We start from the raw sequence: 13,160 nt of genomic DNA on the forward strand, positions 1-13,160 counted from the left end.
GTTTGTTGAGATCACAAAAGGCTCAGTCAGGACCCAAATGCACGTCACCAGAACCAGGTCAAGATCAACAAAGGCTTTAAATCAAAGGGTAAAAATACAAGAAAAACACAAAACGCTCACTTTGAGGATCATAACAGAGAAACATGGGGATAAAAAATGCTAAACAAAACAAACTTTATATAAGAGTCAACAAACTAAGGAGTCAATCAAATAACACTAGTCCCTAGCATGGTCGCAAGGGATGGCTGGCAGACTTGAGCCCTTTCTCATTACAAATGTTCCCCTCCTCGACTCCTATCCTCGCGTCTTAGTCCCGCCCACAGGCGATGCGAGCGGAGGAGTCGAGGAGGGGAACGAGGAGAGAGGAGTGGAAGCAGCAGGCGGTTAGAGAAATGAGAACTCCTCTCCTCTGAGCGGTCATTTTAAAGAGACGTCAATCAATGATGCCCTCTGTCTGATGGACAGAACTGTGTTCATGAAGACTTATATATTTACTTTTAATTCATAGACAATGTGGTATAATGAGACAATAACAGGCTACAGATGCGGACATATACACTAGGGCTGTGCATCTTCACTGGTCTCACGATTCGATTACGATTATCCTGTCACCGATTCGATTCAATATCCCGATGCATCATGATTCATACCAATGCGTTGCATCCTCAATTTTAGATTACTGCACATGGCTTCTTCTTCATCAATGAATACATGCAGTAAATACATATGAACTCTCTTTTTATTATTTAGAAAGTGCTTCAGAAATCAATAACATAAATGTCTTGACATTAATTTATAAACCAAAATAAATCAATTTTATAGCTGTAGCATCCCTATACAGTATCTGTGTGTGAAATTGTTCCATCCTCAAAAACAAAAAACTAATGCTTCTGCAGTCTAGCTGCAGCTTCTAGCAACGGCCTTCTGTTAAAGAAAGGACACTAACATGACTTGAGTCTGAACACAGCAGACAACAGGAGTTTTTACAACAGCATATAAAAACAAAAATGCTGCATGTGGGTTCACACTTACATTCTCAATCAGTGATTAAGTGAATAATAACGTTTATATCAGGTTACTATCAGCCTGTCACTCATTATTTTCAGGGGGGGCGGGGTTTGGAGGAACAGAGGAGACGGGGATCGCGGAAGCTTTTTCCTCCTGCCTTCACAAAGTTTACACACGTATCGTCTGAAAATAGCAAGAGGACATTCATAATCTGCAATCCAAGACTTAACTAAATCCACCAAAAACCTGACATGATTGTAACGCGAGTATTTTTTTTAAAACATATATCCCTGGACCCTGTGTGTCTGAGCCGCAGCTATGGAGCTAATTTCCTGCCATAACTCCACAAACAAACTAAACAACTTTTACAAATGCCTTATGATTCACTAACAAACACAGTGTGGTTAGCAAATACAAAACACCATCTACAAACTAATGCATTTAGTTTTGCAAATAAAAAACGTATCTAACAAACACATTACATTTGACTAATAAATCATGTTTCAGAGATAAATTCAGCATAGATTTTACAAGTACAACACTTTTTATTATTACCTTAGGCCACTGGTTTCCAACCTTTTTTCCCAAGAGCCGTGGGGCTCTTGGGAAAAAAGGTTGGGAACCACTGGCCTAAGGTAATACACATACACACAAGGGGGGGGGGGGGGGGGGGCAACAGCGGTAATTAAAGTTTAAAAGTCTCAAAAATGCTACAACTAGTGTCACAAACTAGATGAATGTGAAGTATTTTGTTAAAGAAGGATGAAAGCGTAATTAAAGAGCTTACGAAATGCTTTTAGCACCTGTTAGTGGGCTTAGTATATGATAGAGGCTGCATTTGTATTGTGAAATGTGCCATTTTTTTTTATTATTGATGTATTTTTTAATAAATCACGATTATAACAGCATACAAATGTTGTCAGTTAGTAACGATCGTTCGTAGCTCTGGAAACAACAACTTCGGTCATTTCCGGCGGTGACGTCATGAGTAGAACACAGCTGAGCAGAACACAGCTGAGTCACCACTGTTTAAATGCCTTGAAGCCGCAAATATTAAAACAAAGGATGCACAACAACAAAACGCAAAGAATAATCGGCAAGCGATGTGTGGTATGGGGATGTGGGGCCGTCTCCAAATCTGGCTATGGGATGTTTTTGTGGCAAAAAAATTATCAAATGTCGCGTATATGGACCAAACAAGTGCGTCGTACGAGGGCGGACTTTGCTGGTCCAGGTAACCCGGGGTCGATGAAACCTACAATTTGTGGACAGCACTTTGAAAGATCTTGTTTTGACCAGTCCACAATGCTCGCTAAGGAAATTGGATTAAAAAAGAATTTCAAACTGAACAAAGATGCTGTTCCAATAATACTGCCAAGACCCCAAATGCCAGCACAAGCCACCACGCCGATTCCTACACGTCCCCCGATGCAGAGTCCTCCTCTAAAGAGACGGCGAAATGCATTCGCCAAAAGGGAGAGAGCGAAGGTAAGCCGCGCTACTTGCTTTAAGCATAAAGCCTGAATCAAAATGACACAGGGCCGTGGGAAGTAGGGGTGCTGAGGGTGCTGCAGCACCCCCTGGTGGAGGACAGGGGATCTGCACTTCCACAAGATTAAATACAAATATAATACAAAAAAAATGAATTTTTAGCCTTGATGTAACAACATTCATAATTAAGTAAAGATAACACTCTTTTCACCCCGGTTACATTTTCCATTTGCCCTGTACGATGGGCGCTGTAAGTGATGAAAGTGGGGGATTTTGGCTTATCAGGCTTCCGCTCCTCACAGCCAGCGTGAGAGAGAGAGAGATAGATAGATAGAGAGAGGGGGTGTACCGGTACCGGCGGGGAATGTTGTTAGCTTCTGCTGCGCTAACGGATATAAGAAGCTGTTTCTACAATAATGTGGAGGGAGAGCTCTCCTGTCAGACTGAGAGGCACAGTGAGGTAAAGGACTCTGAGTGTTTAGATAGTTCACTTTAGTCTAAATTATCTCAGTGGGTCTCAAACGTTTTGATCACAATTTATGTAAACAAATATTTCCAAGGCACTCCTTTATAATTATTAGGATAAATAAAAACAGGTTTCAAATCATTCTAATGTATACTATAGGACAGTAAACCAAAAATATTGTTTAAAACTGGAGATATTTAAAAATATGCATAAATAAATAAATGTTAACTGATAAGATAAGATATAAATGAACCACAAAAATAAAACAAGTTAGCCTACATTTAGTTGTTATTGGCTATGGTAGGTTATTGGATATGTTCACATAGTTATTTGATTATTAAAATGCAAACCAATCTTTTTCATATGGGTGTTTTAGAGTTGTATCCCCTAGATCAGTCTCTAGTTTGGGTGCTCAAAGTGCACCAGATTGAAGCATTTTACTTTAAAATGTAAAAAAAAATCTTCCCGGGGGGGTACCCCCGGACCCCCTTGAGGATGTGACGTCCACCCACCAATTAAAACATGTTCATGCAATACTAAATACATTTGAAGCCTTTTTCTATAAGCTGTCCACCATATCAATACGTTTCTCTGTTTGTAGTGTATTGGTCTTTTGTAGAGGTTTTTCATTGCCAGCTAAAATCTTTCCTAGGGCCAAATTGGTCAAAACCGGCCCTGGTGTCATCCCCACAGCACCCCCCATGTGAAACATGTTCCCACGGCTATGAAATGACATGTCAAATCTCAAACATTTATGAGTTGATGAAGTCATGATGTCATATATGATTGCATGCACTTTGCCCACAGCATTTATAGTAAAAGTATACCTCATAGGCCTAAAACCGCTTCAAATTATGAAAAATGTCAATATTATTACATAGGTATTGGAAACTTTGTTCAATGAAGCCACTGACAGAACTGAGGATAGCGACAATCTATTGGACATCCACACTGGGGAGGAAGCTGTGTCTACACCATTAAGTATACAGAACGGACTGTGTAAAAATACAATTTGTATCTTCATCACATGTATGTACATAATTCATATATTTAATTGTTTGATTTTATAGCATTGCTCACTCAATCAATTCAACCACATGTTGTATTATGAATGTTATTAGATATTATATTATGTATAAACTTGTGTTACCTTATTTACTAACGGTATCTCCAGTGCTTGAATTGGGCCGGTACTCATCGGTACGCAGTACCGGCACTTCTGATTTTTACCCATGTGGTACCGGCACTTCTTACTGAGTACTGGCAAGGTGCCGGTACTCAGTAAAATGCCGGTACTCAGCCGCCGGCAATATACGTATATATTGTAAACGCAACGCAGCGCAAATGTGGGTCTGACTCTGCCTCACAGAGGGTGACTGGCTGTCTACATGACGTGGCCTGCCGACATTGCCACTTTCATACAGATCATACTAATGCCCTCGATTGGTCTCTGTGTGTCATTCAAGCTCGGGAGGGTGTGTGTTGGTGTATGTGTGGCGCGAGCGAGCGAGAAAGCGCGCGCACCGGTTACGTGTATTGTTGTTAGCATCTGGTGCTAGCTAGCTGCGCTAACGGATATAAGGAGCTTTTTCAACAACAAGGTGGAGGGAGAGTCCTTTGCTGTCAGACTGAGAGGCTGATAACTACAGCTCTGGTGAGGTAAATTACTCTCTGAGTCTTTAGATAGTTAACTTAGTTTAAGTTATCTCAGTGGGTCTCAAACGGTTCGGTCACCATTTATGTAAACACATATTTCCATTTGAGGGGGTAGTGATTAGTAAAATATGCATGAATAATACAAACAAAATGTTAACTAGGTGAAAAAAGGTAAGATAAACTTGTTGAGAGCTAAAACTAGTCTTTGCTGTTGCCTCAAAGAGGAGCAGGGGGAGAGGAGGGAGACAGGAGAGGCCGATTCAGGAGCCCAGACACACTCACAACTATAAATGAACCAAAAACAAATAAATAAACAAGTTTCAATGTTTTTTCATATTGGATATTGTATGTTATTGGTTATGGCCATGTACTTATGATTTTATGATTATTTAAATGTATACATTTTTGTTTCATATGGGTGTAGTCTCTTTATTTCCCCCTCAAAATGCACCAGATTGATGCATTTAAGTCCAACATTTAAAAAAAAATCTTACCGGGGGAGCATGCCCCCGGACCCCCCTATAGGATTTGAGGCCCGGCCCCACTGTTCCCAAATAGATTTGCAATTTTTTTAAATAGTAACCCATCTCCATATGTTTCTTTTTGGGTAGTGTTAGAAATTAAAATCAATGTTTTGATGGTATAATGTAGCTTAAACATACCGTCAGTTCAAACGCTCTTTTATACTGAAAAACCAGAAATTCTTGTGCACAAGCAGTTAAGCTTTTATTCTGAAAATCCTTCATCTACGGTTAGCATGTAGCATGTGGCTAATATACGATTTCCTAAAGAGGTGAACTGAGGAGCGAAATGACTTGGTGTGGTGAAAACCGAAACCTACTGATTTAACACTACAACGATAGATGTCGAGATACTACCATGTTGAATATTAAATGAAAGTACAGTTTATTTGAATACATTATTGTTTACAGACGAGAGTAGCATGTGACAACATCCGGAATGACCGGCAACCAAACGAGCCGAGAAGTATTGTTTAGAGTATTGATTACAGCGTTTAGAATGTGTTAAATGAAAAGTGATGAAAGAGAATATGAGGAGAAACGGCGTGTTAAGCATATATTGAATGTGAAAAGAACCTATCCTCTGTTTAAATGCAATAACGGACATTGGAGACGAGGTGAGCCGGCTGGCGGGGAGGAGCCAGCAGAGGATATATATAGCAGCGCCGGAGGAGAGATCCGCTGTCTTCTTCTTGCTCAGGAGAACTGGATCACAGCTGTTTGTCTGACGGAACAATATTCTGTCTGTAACACAACCGCGCCTTTTTTAATTAAAGTATCCCATTTGAATCTTTTCAGAGACTCCATTTAGTCTCAGTTTAAAGCTTCTCTCCTGGACGCGAGAATAAAGAACACATTTAACAATTGGCGAGCTAGCCCAGGATCTCGCAAAACCGGGAGAGACTACAGCAGGCTGCTTGCTGGACCCGCTGGCATCCGTTCAGCACACAGAGAGCTCAAATCAACTAGGTATGGAGAAACCTGTTATATCGAATTCTTCAATAGTTAATGTAGGACAATGTTAGTTCTGTGTGTTTGACGGCGGCCAGCGGATCCTGAAAATAGCTGTGCAATTTAAGTTAAAACAAGCCTAAATTGATAAATATTGCTAGCATTACCACGTGGCGTTGCTTTGTTACAGGCAGGGTGAGTTCAATTTCTTTTTTTCTATTTAACCCTGCATGCTATTCGTTTGTCTGTTAGTACATGTCGGCTAGAGGCCAATCACTATATGTGTCTTTTGTGGCGTTTTACGTTTTACGTGAATGGTTTTAGGCCATTAAGCAGTCGGGACTGCTTGAGGCAAAGACACAGCCAAAGTTTGAAGCTAAGGTTATTGGAGTGAGTGTTTTGTGTAACAACAGCGTGAGGCTGTTTTTAAAAAAGTCCTATTTCAAGGGAAAGGCCTGAGTAGTTTGAAGCTCTCAGTGGTTACACCATTCTGTTTTTCAAGACATTGCGTTGTGGATTACGGCAGGAAGTGCGACATTCGTGCGTTAGATAGACGATATTCTTCTAATTGTGTTTGCTTAGCGTCCTATTTGTCCCATAAATAGCGTGTTTAAACAGAAGAAATGACCATACTGGCTCTTAAAGTCAAAACATTTACGTACATGGGTAGAGGGCTATGACGTAAGGGTATGAGGCCCATTTATCATTGTAAACTAAATAGAAATGTTATTTTAAACTACAGTGTTGTGTGTTGAATTTACTAGACAAAATATCACCTCACCAATTTCAACTCCAGGTGTTTTCTCAAATCCCTTTGTTCTTCAGGTCAAAGGTTGGAAAACCAGTTGCCATCTTGTCTTGACCTCATGTTCACGGTGAGCCACACGGCAGTCACCATTTCATGAAATGCTAATTGAAGTACTCTGTTTGCTTTAACACACTGAGGGTAGGCATTCCATCTTCTAAAGAACATCATACTTCTTGTTAGAGTTAGAACTATTGGAAGTACTTCTACTGGTAAATGTGTATTGGCGGTTTTGTGAATATTCTTCTTTGCAAATGTGTTTTGGCGCTTATGTGCTCTGTTGTTTAACCATAGTGTAAATTCCTATTTTAAAGATATTTTTGAGGAAACTAAGTTTCTCCTTTGTTAAAAACGAGTCAGTTTTGAGACAGCTATTCCCTAGTGGATTAAGCTGGAATTTAAAATAGCGCACTCTGGTGGTAGTACAGAATTATTACCCAAATAGCGGAAACACCATAGCATTGTGAATATTCTTCTTTGCAAATGTGTTTTGGCGGTTATGTGTTGTGTTGTTTAACCATAGTGTAAATTCCTATTTGAAAGATATTTTTGAGGAAACTAAGTTTCTCCTGTGTTAAAAACGAGTCATTTTTGAAACAGCTATTCCCTAGTGGATTAAGCTGGAATTTAAAATAGCGCACTCTGGTGGTAGTACAGAATTATTACCCAAATAGCGGGAAACACCATAACATTGTGATTTTGAACCAAATTCATATTTCAAAGTCAAAACCATACACGGTACAACTTTATTTTAACATTTCATATTTTAATTTTGCATATTTTTTATATATTAATTAACTTTATTAATATTTTACCTTAAACTTAAAAAAAAATAAAATAAATAAATCTATAAAAATAATAAAACTTTGAGCAAAAAAAAAAAAAAAAAAAAAATTTTTTTTAAAGTTCGGACGAACAGCAACGAAGGTGCTAGTCAGAAGATTAGTGCTTCATCTTTGATAGGTTAATACATAATTAGAGAACATGTCACCAAAACAAACTAAGTTGAGACTAGACGCAGGGCCAGGCTCAACTGCAGATATCAAGGAAAGGGTAAAAATCAGATCAGATGCCATAACAGCTCCAAATCTTAGACAAAAAACATGGAACCACATGGAGAAACTGTTGGAACAATGGCAAACAAGAGGACTGTATCCAGCTGATGATCAACCAGCACCAACGAAAGCCCATAGAAAAGCAGTAATTGACCATGAAAATGGAGAATACCTGCGAGAACAACAAGCATGGATCAAAGCCGGACAACCCTCTTGGTATGGACCTGCAAAGATTGCTATGAACAAAGCCGAAATAAGGAAAGCACAAGTTACAAGTCTGATGCTCCATTTAAAGTATTCTGCTAGTGGGATGGCAAACATGTGCGTCGCCAAAGAAGCAAATTCGCAAGCAGAAGAAGAAAAAAAAATAAAAATGGAAGAACCAGTAATCCAAACTCCAAAGCTCTATCCTAACTTGGTTGAAGAACCTCCTCCCTACATTTCAGATAATAAAACTCTCCTTCAACCCTCAATACAAGCCCCAACTTTTGGTATTTCGGGAGGAGTATTGGAATTGGAAGGAGTCCCCACAGAAAGAAGTCTCCAAGAATTGAAATACGGAGTAAGAATGCTCACGATTCAATCAAATCAGCTGCTGGAGGAACACAAACGATTAGCCGAAATGCAAGCATTAAGAACTATGCCTAGAGATAGACAACTTCAGCGAGACATGCTACAAACACCTATGTCATTCCAGTCAATCAACAGATCATCAAGTGCAGATCCAGGAAAAATGGCCGCTTATGAGAGAGCGGCAGAGCCTATCTTCTCTCTTCAACCACAAACAGCAGAAGAATGGAGACAACATCTCATTCACCACGATACCAGACACCAGGCGGCTCTAAAGGGACTTGATGAAGACGATCAAATCCAAGCAAGGAGACTCGTGAAGATACAAATAGCTGAGAAAGATGCCGAAGCTAATAAAAACAGGAAAGTGGCAAGGCAAATGACAACTAAAGCAGATAAGACCATAGAAACAGAGACAGTAATGCAGACACCACTAACAGTTCAAGCTCAGGTGGCGCCAGAAAATCAGACGCAGTACCAACAAAGAGGTGGAGGAAGTTTCAGAGGAAAGGGCAGAGGAAGAAGTTTCCAAAAAGCGGGATGTTACACATGCGGTCAGGTGGATCATTGGGCCAGAAACTGTCCGCATCAACAGATGCCATACAATCCTACACAATTCCAGCCCCAGACACAGCAGTATTATCACCAAGTACAGCAACCGTTTCCGCTTGTGTATACTCCTGTCCAACCAAGCCACGCCCCCCGCAGGATCCTCTACATTGTACGTACAATTATATAAGGCGACCGGATGAAGAATATCAAGATGCATGGATGGAAGATAAAGAGGGAAGGATGGAAGATTTGACTGTAGACATCTACGTCGGACCACAGGGTGTAGCAGCCGCGGTAAAATTCACACCAGAACAAAAACAATGGTACAATTTATCTGAAGAAGCTGTTCCTCATGTCACACTCGCCATGACCATAGGAGCTGAGTCCAGATCATTGGGTCCAATGATAAAGACTGCATTGAACACAGAATGGTTGGCGACGGAATCACCTATTCTGTGGCAATCAACAGACCAGACCATCAGGTGATGCATCTTCAGCACTAGAGTATTTGGAAATCCAGCTACATAGAGCCACATATGTCACCACAGGAGGGAGAGGTTGAATGTTATTTAAAAGATAGTGAGTAGAATATTGCATTTACACAGAGCATCCACAGATTAGAAGTAGCAGAGTAGAACATTTAGTAGACTATTTTTGTAATTATGAGAAGGAAAATACATTACGAGTGATGTTGTTCCCCACACAGAAAACTATTGTGTCCACACAACTAGTGAGGTCAAGAAGACGGGCTTCCACCCAAAATATGCAAGGGGCGGCGATACACCTGACGTGAAGCTGTCCAGACCTGAAAACAGAAACTCGATTCTGCTGTGGTGAAGTCTGGCTACAAAGGGAGGTGTCCGATAGGGTCGCTTGTCTCAAACCAGTGAAGAAGTCAACAAGAACCCAGCTGAACTAGAGAGTGACTGTTAACGGGAGAACAGTGACGGAGCGACGGAGACTGGCCCAACATTTTCCAGCCAGTACATAGATGGACCTCGTCAGAAGACCGGGGCTGTGTTTAAAGGGGAACTTCATTTATTGTTAGCCAGAAGTGCAGTTTTTAATCAAACAATTATTTGATTTATGGAGTCAGATTACATTTTTCTCATAAACACAATTTTATAATCGGTCTGAAGTATCTGTTTTAAGGCGTGAGCTGCAGATTAGATAACATAACACTGATTGAGAGCTTGGATGAAGAAGTTGTAGGGTTTTTACAACAGTTTCAAGAATCAGTCTTTATTTATTTATTCTTGAGTAACTTTACTGATTTGTGGTGTTGTGCGTAAGGCAATATCTCGTTTGAGTGAGGGGCACCAGCCCTTCATGCAGGTCACTCTCTGAGAGAATAGTTCATATTTTCCCTCCAGTTTGGAGAAATATTATTTTATCATATGTTAGTTCAGCAGTGTCAACCAATCCTCTAATCCTAGAATTATTGAGACGCATTAGCGACACCAGGGGTATTGTTTTTCGCAGCAACGATGATGCATAATACCATGACAAAAGCCATTATTGAAACAAGTAAACTATTAGAAGTGCTAATTGCTGATTTTTTTATAGTGAATATGCATTTATACCATCAGAAAACCATAAATCATACGATATTTTTGTACCCCTTGTGGGTACACGGAGAAGTTATATTTCTTTAATGCAACGTTATGGGTTTTACATGTCCTGTTCAGAATAGGGTAATCATTGCAATATTAATTGAGCATTTTATGCTCAAAGGAGGGAGTGTCATGATTATACAGAGATGTTGATTTCAGTGACGTTGTAGTTAATAAATAATAACATGTAGTCAACAAGAGGTATGCCGAAGCTCGGGCCTTCTCCAAGGAGGGAGTGGTCCAGTTTGAGATATTAGACAAATAGAAGTGGATGAATATGTCAGAACTCTGAGTAATATTATGCAAGTTTTGTCTACACAGCAGGCTAGGAAAACTACAGAGATACCAGACGAGACACCAGAAGAGACTCCCGTTCGGCCAGGTGATTGGGTGAGGGTGAAAGTTCACAAAAGACAGTGGGCTGATCCCCGGTGGACGGAAGCGTGAAAGGTTGTAACAAACTTCACACGCGCTCCGGTTTAAAGAACGCTACGACCCCATCGTCCAAGCAGACAAAAGACCTCACCACGGAAGACTCCTCCTCCTCCATAGAACAGACAGAGAACCAGAGCTGAACCAACAACTCCAACGCTGCATCCAGAACTATCTCCACCTGAGGCACCAAGAACCAAAACCAGGTGACATAAAAAGCCACACTCTCATCGGTCCCCCACAGGACATGAAGTTCCAAGCTGAGCCACAAGATTTGGGCACAAGAGCAGAGTGTGGGACATGAGAGCGGAATACGCCCTCCATGCAACAAAGTAGAGACTGTAAAGGAGGAGATGAAAAGCAAAGCAGATGGGACACTGAAGAGAGTTACAGCGGAAGGATCCAAGAGCAGATGGACTGAGGAGAAGGTGGACGGAGGAGAGGAAAGAACGGAGGAGTTGGCATGGTCCGGCAGAATGTGAGGGGGTCGTGGCTTGACAACCAGAGGGGGAGAGAAGGAAAACGGGAGTGAGTGAGTTTACACATAAACACACTTATTCACCAATGAGAAATACGTAAAGAAAAAGATTTATCAGAAACTATTAAATAACCCTAAAAACACACTGAGGGTAGAACATATTATTCAATCTTTTCATCATATGAACAAATTATTCTTTAAGAGTTTTTTTATTCATGTGTGAATTTGGGGAAGATTGAACTTGTTACAGTATAGACCTACAGTTTAAAGGGATGGTTTTAGTAACCACTCTATAAAAGCAGACAAATCTTTATTTGTATGGAAAATGTTAAAGGTAGAGCTAGTACCAAGCCAAAGATGGTGTTCCAATCTAGAGTATTGATTTCTCCATTGTAGCATGGTTATTACCTCAGGAGGGAACATTAAGGTGGAAATAACATTTGTTTTTCGTCCAAGATGTAGAGTTTTAAAATGACACTGGGCAAAGAGCGAAAGCAAAGTTTAATTTAAAAAAAAAAACTAATGTAGTTGGGAGTAATACATGCGGGGCCTTGGATCACTCATTGTGATGGTACATATTTGTTACAACAAACATCGTTTAGGGAGAAGGGGTCGCTCAACCCACCCTGCAGATGTTTTAAATCTTACTTGCAGCTTCAGAGGGAGCGCACGGCACCAGAGTATGAGTTTTAAAAGACAAGCGCCACCAGCTCCTAAAGGTCATCCATTCACCAGATGACCTGACTTTTAGAGATGTTATTTAAAGGAGAAACATATCTGCCATAGGTGTAAATTCCTGAATTAAACTACAAACCATTAATGAAATGACTTCTGTTTTTAAAATCCTTGTTAAAGGAGGGAGTAATTATCACATGCTCGGGCACCCAAGGTTCCACACACTGTAAAAGGGGTTAGCATAGTTATTTAAGTAGACCATAATTGAAAATAAATTAGTATAATGAGTTATTGATATTCCACCGGTTTTCACACCATTTCAGGGACTTTATCACTGCATTAGAACAGACCACCCAAAGGTACTGAGTAGGAACTTTTAAGTGATGAAACTCTACAACTGTTGTAACTGACCAAAATCTTCTCCCAGAAATGACTGTCTAGAATGCCGTACCCCAGAGTAGAACGCACAACGGCCCCTTCTAGAGAACATATTACTTTCATACCTTAAATGGTATGAAAGGAGGGAGGGTAAATTTCTCAGGAGGAGACAGTTACAAATGCTAGCAGAACAAGACGACCCACCCCGTATACAGATGTGGATGACAATGATGAGTTAGTTTAAATGATATGGATGTTCGGAGATGAGATTGATCAATGAATGTCCAGCCGATGTGATTCTTCAAATGATGAAATCATGTGAAGAAGTGAGCAAAATTAAAATGGAGTGAATCCATTTCAATTTACTTCATACTATTCCAAGATAGTATATTTTTATTATTCCAATTAATTTTACACTATTCTAAGATAGTCCATTTTATTTGACTTTATTATTTTATACTATTCTAATATGGTAGATTTCATGTTGTATAAATCATTGCTATTCTAAA

The sequence above is a fragment of the Notothenia rossii genome (genome assembly GCF_949606895.1).
Source record: "Notothenia rossii genome assembly, chromosome: 1".
Taxonomy (NCBI): domain Eukaryota; kingdom Metazoa; phylum Chordata; class Actinopteri; order Perciformes; family Nototheniidae; genus Notothenia; species Notothenia rossii.